At 48.5% G+C, this 9,329-nt stretch overlaps 1 pseudogene; it reads right to left on the bottom strand.

Moving 5' to 3' along the window:
• Positions 1-2,958: 2,958 nt before the first annotated feature.
• Positions 2,959-4,995, bottom strand: LOC146811365 (28S ribosomal RNA; annotated as a pseudogene).
• Between the last annotated feature and the right edge of the window lie 4,334 nt (positions 4,996-9,329).

The raw sequence follows: 9,329 nt of genomic DNA on the forward strand, positions 1-9,329 counted from the left end.
TTTTCGCTCTATCAATGAGAAGTTCTAGAAGTTTGTTATGCCTTTTGATCCTTGTGTCCTTTGCTTTAGGACATGTATCTGATACCTGAGCAATTGTTTCAGGTGCATCTTTTGCTATATCTCCAATTAGCAAATGTTCGATCTCTTCCTCTGGAGTAAGGGTGGGCAGTAAAGTCCTCTCCTCCGGCAGGGTTCGTGGAGTTTCATCACTCCGTGCTCTGCTTCTAACGTGGAGTTCATCAAAAACTCAGCCCACCACCAAGTTGCAGAGTTTACTGGCGCTCACCCCTTATTAAACCCACAAACAACAGCGAGTTGAACAATCAATAGACCAGCGTTCAGAGTCTGCCAATCACAGCTGAAAGTATACACTATGCTGTGAGAGATAAAGTTTTGTGAACTGCTATTGGTCAAAACAATACTTGTCATTTGGTTGCTGAAAAGACCTCATTTTGACTGTTGTGAGGCTCAAGTGTCTGCATTGTTCTCTAGGATTGGCTTATAATTCATACCAGCTGTCCTGTATGAAACTGAAACAAGAAGAACTGGGGTTTGCTGGGTGAATGATTGTCAGGTTTGGATTGGTTGCCTGAGACTGCATGTGGCCTTGCACAATATACAGCTGCTGTGTATGCCTGCCTATTCCTGCCTTTCATCAGTAGATGGGCTCTAGTGATCTGAGTGCGGAGATGATGACTCTTCACTGAGTCTGTAAAGAAACTCAGCCATCTGCTTGTCTATGTCAGCCATCACTCAGACACAAAGCCAGCTGGAGACACTGGTGAGTGGCAGCACGTGCAAATGGTTTCCATACTGTTGAGTAAATGACATACTGGAACCCTTCTCATAATTAACCAAGTTGATAATCTTTTGGGCAGCAGCCATGGTTGGTTTTTGTGGACATTGTAGAGATCATTTAAGCCAACATTGTCAGGCCCCCACTGTTTTATTTAAGTTAGAATCTTTTAATGTTTCAGTTATTTCAAGAAGTGCAATTTATTTACACACTCATTTGAAATCCCATTCTTCTGGTATTCTGTCAATAGGAATGAATTCTGTGTTTTTTTTATTCTCTTTTTCAATAATATCTTTGTAGTATTGAAATATATCATCAGCACCGATTTGGCAACTAGCATCTTCTGCACCATAAGTGATTATTTTGCCAATTTCCTTTTTGTTTTTCTTGAACACTGCATGATATTATTTTCAGTTTCCCTTTGCTTTTGCATATCTTTTCTTAGGAGTTTTATTGATCCTTTAATTTTTCTTATCTTTTTTTAGTAGGTTATTTTGGACTGGGGCACTTGCAGCTTCATTCTGCTGTGGATTTTTGGAATATACCTGAACTACTGATAGTCTGTCATTAGATCATGACATTTAGTGATTTTAGGCACTCTCTTTCTGCTGATGAAGACTTAACACTTTTCTTTTGTTATTTCCACTGATATTTCAGGTTCATCATTGGAGTTACTTTCAGTGTTGTTGGATGCTTGCTGCACATCCTTTGACAGTTTTTTATTTTTTCTCTTCTATTTCTTCTTTTTTCTGCAATTTGTTTTCTGTTTATATGGTCAGAAAGCGCAACCATGAACGCATTTATATTTCTTTTATTTTCATGTACCTTTTCCAGTTCAGCTAGCAGCAGCATTTTGTCTCTCAGTCAAAGTTTGGCCATAGTTTGGATGGTTTGCTGCTTGCTAGAGCTGTGAATATAGCATCATTTTGAGTTTTTGGACGTGCAGTCTTGCATGTTGCTACATTTAATTTATTTTCAAAATCTCTGTTCACAGAAGCAACAGAGGAATTGTAGCTCTCCTTTCTTTATTCTACCTTTGCATTTTGCATAGTAGCATGCAATGTTGTGGAATGCGGCTTCCTTGTCACATTTAGAGCAATATGTTTTGTAGGTAGAATCCTTTATCTTTATTGGATACGTTTTTTAAATTCTTTGAAAGTTGCCATTATGTTTTCACATAAATCACAGTTGCATTTTTAATTGGAATTTTTCCAGTATGTGACATTTTGGGTGAAATCACTTTGCTTGTTATTGAGTTCATCTTTGCCCTCATAAACATTTGCCAGTTTTTTAAGTCTTGATGCAATAGTTTCACTCTTGGCTGATGAGGCTACAAATTCAATACTTTCACTGAGGTCTAAAATCTTATCATCGTCTATTAGTACAGAGGGTGAACAGGGTGATACAGTGTGATTTGATTAATTGTTATGTCTTGTGTTATTAGATCTAGGTATGGAGTTGAAAAAATCAGTAAGAAGGTTATCAATGTGTGGAAAAGAAGACAGCGCCTCCTTTCGCCATCTTAGTGGGGTGTTCAACCTCAAGAAACTACCGCATCTGGAATTGGGATTGTTAGCTTTGCCATTTCTCACTATCATGCTCATGATAGAACCTTGTTTGGCCTATCTCTATATACTTCTCCTCAAAGACTATTGTGGTATAGAGATAGTTACCAGCAGGACCACTTGGAGGTAAAGGCCACTACGACTGAGAAGAAGTTAAGAGAGTCATAGTAACGCCCGTTGCTTACCCAAGCTTCATTGAATTCCTTCATTTTGACATTCAGAGCACTGGGCACAAATCACATTGTGTCAACCCACACCTTGGGCCTGCACATTGCTTTGTTTTGATTGAACATTTGGATTCCCCTGGTCCGCACCAGTTCTAAGTCAGCTGCTAGGCACGGGCCGAGGCAGAACGCTGGCTCCACTCCGCAGGAACGGGCATGCGTAGATTCAACCACCACAGCTGGGGCAATCTACAGGAAGGGCCCATCTCCGATCCAGACTCATTGCAGCCTCAGAAGGCAATATCTCAGTCATGCACAGTGCACATCCAGTCCCGATTCACACTCCAGCCCGACTCACCCAGCCCTTAGAGCCAATCCTTATCCTGAAGTTACAGATCTTCCTTGACAACTTCCCTTACCTATATTGTTGTGAGATGTCAGTTCCTGTTCTCCTTGGGGACCTGCTGTGGATATCGGTATGGCCCAGTGGGAGATTTACACCATCTTCCTTGGATTTTCAAGGACCAGCGAGAGCCCACCAGATGTCCCTGGAACAGTTACATTTTCCAAGGCTCTGGCCCCGCTCTAGGGGTTAACCCATTCCAGGGTGCTCTGCCCTTCACAAAGAAAAGAGAAGTCTTCCCTGAGGCTCCAGCCGTCTTCTACAAGATCATTTTCGTTACCACACTGGACACCATGAAGGCGCCTGTCTCCACAACTCAGGGTTTGGATATCTTCACCCGACTCACTTTCAATCATCCAAGGGCAATGGAAGCCATCACCCACCCCTTTTGAACTTCACTTGCCCACCTCTTAGGACCGACTCACCCATGTTCTACTGATGTTCACATGCAACCCTTCTCCATTTCGGCCTTGAAAGTTCATGCTTGAATATTTGGTATTACCACTAAGGTCTGCAACAGCAGTGGCTTCACCCGGGCCCACACCCCGGGGTTCCATGTGCACTGCAGCAGCTCGCCTACTCATCACAGCTTAGCCCCTGCTTAGCAGTGCTGGCAACAGGTGAGTATGAGTTCTGGTGTCTGATGAGTGTCAGCATCGGGTTCCTTTTCTGTTAAAACCACAGCGCCAGTTCTGCTTACCTAAAGTGGCCCACTAGTCACTAGCATTCGATGCCCAGCTCCGTGCAGCGAGCCAGGCTTCTTACCCATTTAAAGTTTGAGAATAAGTTGAGATTTTTTCAGCCCCAAGACCTCTAATCATTCACTTTACCAGATAAAACCGAGCTTTCTGAACACCAGCTATCCTGAGGGAATCTTTGGAGGGAACCAGCTACTAGAGGGTTTGATTCATCTTTTGCCCCTACACCCAGGTTGGATGGCCGATTTGTATGTTAGGATCGCAGTGGACCTCCACCAGAGTTTCCTCTGGCTTTGCACTGCCCAGGCATAGTTCACCATCTTTTGGGTCCTATCACACATGCTAATGCTCCACCTCCCCGGCAGAGTCAGCCAGAGGGGCTGGTGGTGCATGTGCCTCAAAGATGCAGCAGGATCTTAGCTGGTGCACTCCATCCCTCACCTTCATTGTGCTCCAGGGTGTCGATCAGCACTCCGACTCTCGAACATGTTAGACTCCTTGGTCTGTGTTTCAATACGGGATCAGGAGGGTAACCAACATCACTGCAGACACTTGGCACCCAGCATGGGCCTCCTCACCCGACAGTGCAACTCAGTCGGGGAGTCAACAGTATGCCCCAGTCAATAGTCATCAGGGGACCCGTCTTTCTTCCTCGCATTGGCACAATTTAATAGGGACCTGGCAAATTTGCGGGGAGAGGGTGCGGAAGCAGTCATTCGCCCGGGGGCCCAAAGCTGCTGCTAGGGGTGCTGTAACACTTTCTATCAAAGCAGAGAGCCACCTGCCATCCTGAAGCCTTCCCAGCTGACCTGGAGCCAGTCGAAGCACATCCCCACAGAGGAAATGCACCCCGCAGGCTGGGGATACCCAGGCGATTGTCTCACTGAGGAGATACGCCCTCCTGAGCGACCAACCTTCCCACTGTGTTGAATCATCCAGTCGGACTGCATGGACCCCACCTATTTACCTGTCAACAGTTTCATGCCCTCTTGAACTCTCTATTCAAAGTTCTTTTCAACTTTCCCTTACGGTATTTGTTGGCTTTTGGTCTTGCGCCCATATTTAACCTTAGATGGAGTTTACCATTCGCTTTGGGATACATTCCCAAGCAACCTGGCACCAAGAAGACCCACTCCTGGTGCTCCTGGGGCCACTACCTGCCTAATATCATCTATGGGGTGAGGTTCGATCAAAAGGACTTTGGGACCCTGAGTGACACAGTGGAGTCAGCCTTCTTTACACCACATTTACCGTACCCACCACTAGATCGGGATATGGCACTGGGCTCTTCCCTCTTCATTCGATGTTACTGAGGGAATCCTGGTTAGTTTATTTTGCTCCACTTAATATTATACTTAAATTCACTGGATCGCTACGTCTGATCTAAGGTCATAGTCAGATGCCAAAGCATGGGTAACAGACCAATTTGATGGGTAGCAGAAGGGGGCATCTGCACATTAGCCATCTACCACCCACCAGGGACGATGGAAGCCAGGGCTTGATCCCTGCACATAGAGAGTCCCCAGCTTTGGCAGCAGACCAAGCCATGCCATTGGGCTGGGGTACCCTCTTGCCCTGGTAGGAGGCACCAAGGGGAGAAAAGACAAGTTGCTTATACCACCCACTTCAGGCACATGCATGGAAGCTCGAGTGGCCGGGGCCAGCATCTTCTCCCACTCCTCGAAGCAGTTTACACTGGTTTAGAGCGGCCATGGTATTGCCACAGAGAGGAGCCAGGGTTCCCTCATGAGTCGACCCCGGCTCCTTCTCATTCAGGCTGCCCTGCCACCCAAGACAGACCACTCCTCAGTCACTCAAAACCTGCGAAAGTTGAGATTGATTTTGTGAAGGTCCAAGTGGCAGTTCCTTCAGGGGTCCAGCCCTGGGAGGCACTGCAATTTGGTTACCTTTAGGTGTGTGCCGTGTGAGCATGAGTTTCCTCTTGGGAGGGCTGTCTCTCATATCATGCCACTCCCAGAGGGTCCGGGCATCACCTGTCAGTTGGGTTCTCCCAGGTGGATGAGCCCACCCCATGCCTGGTCCTCACCTAAGCGCCCTAGCAACCACAGACAGCTCCACTGGCTAAGACACACAAGGAGAGGGCTGGACCCTTATTGGGACTTCTAGGGTAGCCCAGGCATCTGTGTGCCCTATGGAATGCATGGCGCACAACCAGATGCCTGAACTTGAAGGATGGCCATCTGATTGCACGGTGTCTTATTTTGAAAAAGGAATGAGCTCGCCCTTGGAGAGGACAGGTACTCTAAGTCCCAGGTTCTTGAAGCCCAAGCTGGGAATCAGGCAAGGGGCTATTGGGAAGAGGCTCAAAGAGATCTGAACCAGGGCCCAGTGACACCTTCTGAATCCAGACAAGTGAGGGAGACCACCCTGGGCCTTCGGGACCCAATTCCAGGCACTTTGCGACATAGTGGGTCATGAAGGGAGCCTAGGGCCAGGGGCTTCCATCCCTGGGCCAGCTGGCCCTTTGTTTCAGGGTCCGGTCAGAGCTTCTGAACCTAATTAACCAGAACACAGTGCTGGCTTTACATCCCTCCCTGCTCTCCAGGAAGCAGGGCTCATAAGAAAGGCCCATTGGACAGAGCTAGATGACCACCAGAGACTCTGGCCTCTGGGACGCCAGGTTGGGCCAGCCCAGGCCCTCGCAGCTTCTGGGGAGAAAGACCGTAGAAGAATGGGGGTCCCTTATGCCTTGTCTCTAATATTCTTAAGGAATGCTACCTGCCTTTCCTGTCATCCATTCACACCAATTGAAAAGGGGCCATCAAAGCAAACACATGCAACCTCCTGGAGCCCTGACGTGGCTTGGAGAGTCAAATGAGCCATCATCGGGACTTCCAGATCAGGTCAGCCATTGCAATCACTGAACAATACTGGTTAAACCACCTTCCTCCCCCTTGAGCAGGCCGCCCTGCACGGGGATACCAATTTTGCATTCCTGCCTGTTCTCCAGGAAGCAACGCTTGGAGAAAAAGCCCATCTGACAGGGCTAGAAGGTAGCTGCAGGCTCAGGCCCCCTGGGGCTTCCGGGGCACCGGCCTGGCCCTGGTAGCACCAGGGTGAGAATGACCGGAAAACAAGAGGCTCCTGCTAATTCGGAGGAAGGTTATCCCCTTTCTTGTAATCTGTGCTTGCTGAGTAACAGAGGGGATCATCAGAGAAAATGCACCCACCCTCACTGAGTCCTTTCTGGGCTTAAAGACTCAAATAAGCTTTTATCAGGACTTCCATGGCAGCCCCGCCATCTGGGAACGACATAGGAACTTATTGCGTCCGCCCAGATATCTGGGGTCCGGAGTGACCAGATGCCCGGATTCAAAGGACGGTCATCTGGTCACACCATGACTTCTGAAATAGGATTCTGCTAACCCTTGGAGGGGCAGGGACTCTAAGCCCTGGTTTCTCAGATCCCAAGCTGGTTATCAGGAATGGGGCTATGGAGGGGGGGGTCACAGAGGTCTGACCCAGAGCCTGGCCAGAGCTTCTGAACCCGGATAAGCAGAGGCAACCTACCCGGCCCTTGCAGGCCCTGTCCTGTGCCTGGGGCTTCCAACCAGGGCCCACCGGAGCTCTGACCTGAGGCCCAGTCAGATTTTCTTATCATGGGCAAGCAGGGGAGGCCTCTCCAGGGCTGTAGGACCTCATCTAGAGCACGTTGTGACACATTGGGCTTAAGAAGGGAGCCTGGGGCTTCAACCCAGAACCTGCCTGGGCCCTGACCTGGGGTCCGGTCAGAGCCTGTGAATATGGACAAGCGGGGGGGATCTTCCAGGGCCTGTGGGACCCAGTCTCATGCACTTTGCGACATGGCAAGCTGGAGAAGGGATCCAGGGACGGGGGCTTCTATCCCAGGGGCCCCCTGGAGCTCTGTCCGGGGCCCGGTAAGAGCTTCTTATTCTGGGCAAATCGGGGAGGTTGCCTCAGGCTTGTGGGATCCTCATTTCGGGCACTTTGTGACAGATCAACCCAGAGAAGGGAGCCTGGGCCACAGAATTCAACTCCAGGGCCTGCTGGGGCTCTGACTTAGGGCACAATCAGAGCTTCTGAACATGGGAAATCAGGGGAGACCTTCCAAGGCCAGTGGGCCCCAGTTCCGTTCACTATGCAAAATTGCGAGCTGAAGACAGGATCCAGGGCCGGGGCTTCCAACCCAGGGCCCACCAGAGTTCTGACCCAATCAGAGCTTCTTATTCCAGGCAAGGAGGGGAGGCCTCCCTGTGCCCGTGGGACTCTGTACAGGGCACTTAGCAACAAAGTAGGCTGGAGAAGAGAGGCTAGGGTTTGGAGCTTCCACATTTGGGCCAACCAGGGCTCTGTCCTGGGGTCTGGTCAGAACTTCTAAACCCGGACAAAGAGGCGAGGCCTCTCCAGGCCTGCAGGTCCCCGTCGATGGCACTCTGAGGAAAGGTGGGCAAGGGAATAGATCCCTTTGCTTTGTCTTCCACCAAAGGACCCTCCAGGACCCAGTCAGAGGTTATGAGACCAAACGAGCATTGGAGACCTCCTTGGGCCTTCGCTACCCTGTCCTGGGCCCTTTGTGATATGGTAGGCCGGAGAAGGGAGCCCAGGGCTGGGGGCTTCAACCCTGGCCAGCCAGGGCCCTTACCAGGGGCCCGGTCAGAGCCTCCTATCCCAGGCAAGCAGGAGAGGCCTATCCAGACCTGCAAGTCCCCATCCTGGGTAGTTTGCAATACAGCACACAGAAGCCAAGTCCCCGGGCCATCCTGAGCACTACCCATTTTTGTAATCCATGCATAATGAATAACAGAAGGGGACATTCGACAGAAAGAATCAGGCCTCCTGGACCCCTGACTTGGATTCATGCTTCAAATGAGCCCTCGTTTGGACTTCCAGGGCAGCTTGGGAATCTGAACAGTGAGTCACTTGAAGAGATTGATGAGTTTTGCTTATTTATTTTAAGTTAAAAGCGTCACTAGTAACATTGGTATGGCACATGTTGCACCACCCATGTAGGTGTGGTAAAGGACCCCTAATATGAATTACGCCCAACCTTAGCATTTACCCCCATGTACTCTATGCTCGGCTCCTACTAATCTTCTATTCATCACGTATAAGCAAAAATTAGACTTGGAAGCAGTTCTTTTCACTACCTTACAGCAAAGGCCTCAAACTAACTTCATTCAGACTCCGTATGACCACCTCTCAGTTCTTACTTAGGAAACAACTTAAACCTATTTTCTCTGTAATTTTGCTTTGAGCTTCGTTGATCAGCTAAGTTCTTATTTAGGAAACAACCTAAAACCTATTTGCTCTGTAATTTTGCTATGAGATTCTTTGATCAGCTAATTTTTCACATTTCTGTGATCTTAGCACCAGGACAACCTTTTCTGGGAAACAATGCCCTATATAAATTATAAGTCAATCAATCTGAGTCAGTCCTGTGCTTTAAATTAGCACTCCCTATCGAGTACTGAGTACCTCTAGTTTTATCATTTGAAACTGAGAGCACCAGCACTTCTCAGAAATGGGGCAATATTTTTAATGGGAGAGTACTCAGTAGCAAACAGGTACTTCTGGATAGTGAATATGGACAGTGCTTAATTTGTGAAAGAAAAAGTGCTGGTGCCCAAAACCTCTGCTCAGAAGCTGGTGCAATTATACCTCTGTGCATCAAATACCAAGGCTGATAGTCTTTAATTAACTACCAAACACTCCCTGCCCCGA

The sequence above is a fragment of the Triturus cristatus genome, chromosome 7 (genome assembly GCF_964204655.1).
Source record: "Triturus cristatus chromosome 7, aTriCri1.1, whole genome shotgun sequence".
NCBI lineage: Eukaryota > Metazoa > Chordata > Amphibia > Caudata > Salamandridae > Triturus > Triturus cristatus.